Consider the following 5,710-nt stretch of genomic DNA (forward strand, 5'->3'; position numbering starts at 1 on the left):
TAACAAAACTGTCAATATCGAGAATACTGTCACGCATTCGAGTTATCGTGACTAATAATAATGCGTTATGGATTGGGTGAATAGATTTATTGGACACTCACAAGTCCTAACTACAAATAATTATGACACTCTGAGGATTACTGTAATTATTTATCATAAAATGAAGTCTCCAACGTCTGTTTATTAGTCGTTGCTTGGTAACGAATGTTACTGCTTAACATTTCACAGCTGAATGCTAATCTACTGAACTGCTTTCTGAAGTCTCTTACGAATGAATCTTATTTGGGCGTGTTACCAATTTCTTGCTACCATTGCCTAGCAATGGCTTTTGTTTACAGAGACATTACCTAGCAACGTCTGTTGTATAGCTCCTTACTTCGCGGTTGTTCCCTAGCAACGGGCCTACAAGCCAGAGTATAAAATAGAAAAATACACATTTTTCATGATGCAATTAAATTCAGGTTAAATTCGAGGAATACTGAATCCTATCAAATTCAGTACCTTGGTCCCGCATAACCTAAGAAAAAGCTAAAGATTAAGTTGTAGCTGACCTGCTTATCAAATAAAACAAACCCCGTTACTTTCGTCCGCAAGAGAACTACACCGACCTAGCGACCGCCGCTTGTCGATGAAGTTAGTGCAAACTTTAGCCGATAGAGAGTGTCACGGCTGTTAATCTCGGTTTTCTAGGCCGGAGCAGCTATTTCCTTGAAATAGCTCCTCAATTATCCTCACGAGTCTGAGTGGACCCCGTTCCAGAAAATCTGGTATCGCCGGGATTCGAACCCGGTACCTCTGGATCTGTAGCCAGGAACTCTGACCACAGAGACGGCACTACTCATAAAATGATTCTTTTATTTGTTTTTCACATGAATGGTAAGACGAGATACCATTCTTCTGGGATTAGCACGATGAGATAATGCCTGTACTGAGGAACATGTTCTTAAGTTCGATTAGGTTTGGAGGAAAATGCGTTCAGAGAAGATTCGTAGTTCATACTTGTATGAACCCCCTAGGTCGTATGATGAATTTATTTCTGGGTTACTTAACAAAGTTTTTCAATTGTACAAATTAGAAGCGTTGAATGAAGGATGGGCAAAAATGAAGATTTGCAAAATTTGTCGGTACCGTTCAGTCCAGAAACTTTTGTTCTCGTCTGCTGTCCAAAAGCATAAAAATTAGAATATACAAAACTATAATTTTGCCTGTGGTTCTGTATGGGTGTGAAACTTGGTCTCTGATAGTAAGGGAGGAACATAAGACTGTGGGTGTTTGAGAACAGGGTGTTGAGGAGAATATTTGTTCCGAAGAGAGATGAAGTGACAGGAGGTTGGAGAAAACTGCATAATGAGGAGCTTCATAACTTGTACTCCCCTCCAAGTATAATTAGAATGATCAAGTCCATGAGGATGAGATGGACATGGGATGTAGCACAAATGTAGGAGGAGAAATATGTATAGGATATTGGTGGGAAAAGCCAGAAGGAAATAGACCACTGGGAAGACCAAGGCGTAGGTTGGTGGACAATATTAAAATGGATCTTGGAGAGACAGGATGAGATGGTATTGATGGGATTGATCTGGCTCAGAATATGGACCAGTGGAGGGCTCTTATGAACACGGTAATTAACCTTCGGGTTCCATAAAATCCTGGGAAATTCTTGAGTAGCTGCAGAATTGGCGGCTCTTCCAGAAGGCCTCACCTCCAGGAGTGAGTAAGTAAGTAAGTAAGTAAGTAAGTGGGTATAGGCGTCCACTGTTTTAAAATATCAAGCCGATAGATGCTTGAATCGGCTAAAACAACATGTCTCTGGGGCGAGATTCAAACTCGAGGCCTCTCGAATAAGAAGCAGCAGTGCTAACCACCGCGTCATGACAGTCAGCACATGATGGATGTCCCTTAACGTCAGCCATTTACTGTAGCTACACAAAATGGCTGCTCGGTGTGTTTGCTGGAACTATCTACGAGTAACCTCATTCCGTGAGGCGGGAGTTAACGAATGGATGCGAGATAGGCTCCAGCGACGGCGGACGGGGCTGATACGAAGGAGAAAATTGGGAGATTCTCACTGAAGCGCGCACGGTTAGAAATAACCGACTTTTTTTCTTCTTCTTCTTTTGACAGAATCGACTGACTTCGCCATCTGGAATCGAAAAGAAGAATCAAATAGATAATATCGCGACCAAACCTTCATTTAATTTCCTTCACAGTTATTAAGAGTTACAATGGGAAGTCCTGATGTTTTCTTTGTTCTTTCTTCCGGGACAAGAAGCAGAATTGCAAACAAAGAGTGACCTATCTATGCACTAGCGAGTTTCTAGGTATCACTTATCTGCAGTCGAGCTATTAAAAGTTTCTTCCAAAAATTTCAGGTCATGTATATTTGTCAAGGACCGAATCTGTGGTCTAGTGGTCAGAGTTCCTGGCCTCAGATCCAGAGGTCCCGGGTTCGATTCCCGGCGCTACCAGATTTTATTCTGAGAAATAGTGGTTGTGGAACGGGGTCCTCTCAGCCTCGTGAAGATTTTTTTATTGCTAGTGGGGTGGGGCTAAGCCCCTTTTACTGCGGCCACTTCTGGCCTATTGTACCAGCCGCAGATGATAGGTGAGGGGTGATTGTGGAACAATTGGTGGAATGAAGATTGGCAGGGGAAACAGAGGTACTCGGAGAAAACCTGCCCTAGTGCCACTATTTCCACCACAAATCCCATTTGACCAGACACGGGATCGAACCCGTGCCGCCGCGACGGGAAGCCAGCGACTAACCGCTTGAGCTATTGCACGGCCCAACCTCGTGAGGATAATTGAGGAGTTATTTCAAGGACACAGCGGCTCCGGTCTAGAAAACCGAGATTAACGGCCGTGAGGATTCGTTGCACTGACCAGCTCCATGAGCCTGACCAAGATTCGAACCTCGTAACGCCCGTCACTCCTGTGTCACAATGTCAGTAAGCTATATACACACACAGGTAAGAACCTCAACTGAACCTCACACAGTTCGGTTTGTCCTTAGCTGAGCTGGATGTTGAATAAATTATCACTGAAACTTTCGGTGACCGTTGAAATGGTACACCGCTAGCCTAATGAAAGGGCGAAGTGCTAAGTTGAAACAGTGGAGGGGAAGTAAATAGGTGGATGAAAGATGGAGGGAAAGGGTAGGAGAGGCATGAAAAGGAAATAGTTAATAAATGAACATGGGTCAGCAGTTCAGTACGCCTCGGCGTCATAATCAGCTTCACACTCCTTTCTCTTAAAGAGAAACGCCCCAGAGAGTGCGCACAGTCTGTGCTCTTAATTTGGGGCGACGCATTAACCGCCAGCAGCCGCTGCCTGCAAATGAAGGTTCTAGAGAGAAAATATAACCAGTTCGTGACTTCAGAAGGAGGCTAGGGTTTTGGAAAGGGAAAGCATGGCCGCCAGAAGAATTATGCCTATACGAGGTGTTACTGCGTCATTTCACATTGTTGAAACTCTATTTTAACAACAGACATAAATATAAAGGCACATAGTTAATTTTCGAAATATTTATTTGTGGCTCCGTAAACTTCATTAGATTTTATGTTCAATATTGCAGGTATAAAGAAGTATACTTACTCATGGAGCTGAGCCCTTCTTGAGGAGCCGCCAATTCTGCAGCTACTCAAGAATTCCCCAGAATTTTATGGAATCTAAAGGTTCGTTAGCGTGTTCACAAAAGCCCTCCAATGGTCCTTATCATGAGTCAGATCAATCCATCCATACCATCCTATCCTATCTCTCTAAGATCCATTTTAATACTGTCCACCCACCCACGCCTTGGTCTTCCCTGTGGTCTCTTTCCTTCTGACTTTCCCGCCAATATCCTATACGCATTCCTCGTCTCCCCCATTCGTGCCACAAGACCTTCCCACCTCATCCTCCTTGACTTGATCATTCTAATTATACATGGAGAAGAGTACAAGTTATGAGGCTCCTCATTATGCAGTTTTCTCCAACCTGCTGTGACTTCATCTCTCTTTGGTCCAAATATTCTCCTCTACACTCTGTTCTCAAACACCCTCAGTCTATGTTCCTCCCCTAATGTCAGAGACCAAGTTTCACACACATAGAGAACCAGGGCAAAATTATAGTTTTGTGTATTCTAATTTTTATGTTTTTTGGATAGCAGACGAGAAGACAAGAGGCTCTGGACTGAATGGTAGCAAGCATTACGCCGAGTTCAACCGCCTCTTAATTTCCTCCTCAATCAGGTTTCGATCTGTTATCGTTGTTCCCAAATATCTGAACTGTGTCACATTTTCAAAACATATGTTTCCTATCTTTATGTCATGATTTTGCCCTGCATTTTGGTGACGAGACAGCAACATATACTTAGTTTTCTCTGTGTTTACTTCTAGACAAACCTCTTTACTTGCGTCAAGTTTTTATCTATACTTAGATAATTAAGCATCACGCCATGAAGACGTATGAGGAAATGGTGATATAGTTCCACCATTCTTAAACTTCGCATTAGAGGGAGCTCAGAGATTACCTTCACGTTCCTGCCGTGTTACCCCCAGGGAAATATAATCTAGTATCCTTTTTATAGGAAACCGGTTGGCCCCAAAGTCATCGGAACTTTTTATAGAAAAATCTCTTGAACCTGCCGGGAATAGATCCCAAAATTCTTGGTTTCCCAGCCCGTAGTCCGTCTCTGTACCGACTGAGCTACCGAAACAGAGTCAACGTTTCGGAAACTGGATTTGTTTCCGTTCTCAGGCGAGAAGGGAAATATTTATTCAGTTTTTAGAAAACCGGTAGATGGACGAAGTCCAAAAACCTAGTAATTCTGAATGTTATACACCACAGTCAGAACCGTTTAGAATTTAATCTATATAAAGTTTTGGATGGCATGCCCTTTTTGCTTGAAGCATTCGATTTTGTATTCTTTAGGATGCAAAATGAATAATTTATGGATACGCGAAGCACTCTTGAAGCATTCTTACATGCATTCAGGGAAAACATTTTCTGCTGGACAAATAGAAATCAATTTCGTTTTGGTTTACATACGAACGAATATATCGGCCTTTCAGGGTTCCAGAGAAACGAAAGATTTTTCGATTGGAAAGAACAGGCACTTCGACATTATGAGCATGTTTTAGTCCTATTCGTTACTCTTAGGTAGGCCACACACCGACATGCGTCAAGACATGTAACAGTCAAGACACGATGTCTGTGATATGGCGCAAAGAAAGGAGCACAATTGAAACGAATGAGATTATGAAAACCGCCGCACACCGGTCTGAGTCATGATGCTGACTAATCACGAATGTAGCAAGACTGCGTCTTTTGTCTCATGTCTTGATGCTTGTCTTGACGCAGTTGGTGTGCGGCCGCCCTTATGCTTTGCATTCAAAGTGATAGGACCTGTGTTGAGCTTTTGAAAAGAGAAGTCGAGGTTTTAAACCTTTCAAGACCATTAACAACATTCACCTAATCAAAAGAACATTCACAATATCAAATATCTTTGCTGGTTGAAGTTAAAATTATACCCTATTATCTGTTCTGTACATAGGGTAGTATCCAGACAAACCTACACCTACCTACATTTTTGTTACACTTTCAGGTTTTATGATAGCAGCTGAAATTTCTACGGCAAGAAGACGTAGTGCAGTGCAGTGCTGTCCAACGTTCTTATGTACTCGGGCACAATTCACTGATGCCTATGGAGGGTGCGGGCGCCACCGCACAC

At 42.7% G+C, this 5,710-nt stretch overlaps 1 long non-coding RNA gene across 2 annotated transcripts in view; it reads right to left on the reverse strand.

The window, feature by feature from the left end:
• Positions 1-1,686: 1,686 nt before the first annotated feature.
• The window catches only part of LOC117282335, a 300,835-nt gene continuing 296,811 nt past the window's right edge, over positions 1,687-5,710 (reverse strand). For both annotated transcript variants that reach the window (XR_004513056.1, XR_004513055.1), the window contains one exon: positions 1,687-2,143. This is a non-coding gene — a long non-coding RNA (uncharacterized LOC117282335). The remainder of the gene's footprint in view (positions 2,144-5,710) is intronic.

Source organism: Cryptotermes secundus, unplaced genomic scaffold (assembly GCF_002891405.2).
Source record: "Cryptotermes secundus unplaced genomic scaffold, Csec_1.0 scaffold284, whole genome shotgun sequence".
Taxonomy (NCBI): domain Eukaryota; kingdom Metazoa; phylum Arthropoda; class Insecta; order Blattodea; family Kalotermitidae; genus Cryptotermes; species Cryptotermes secundus.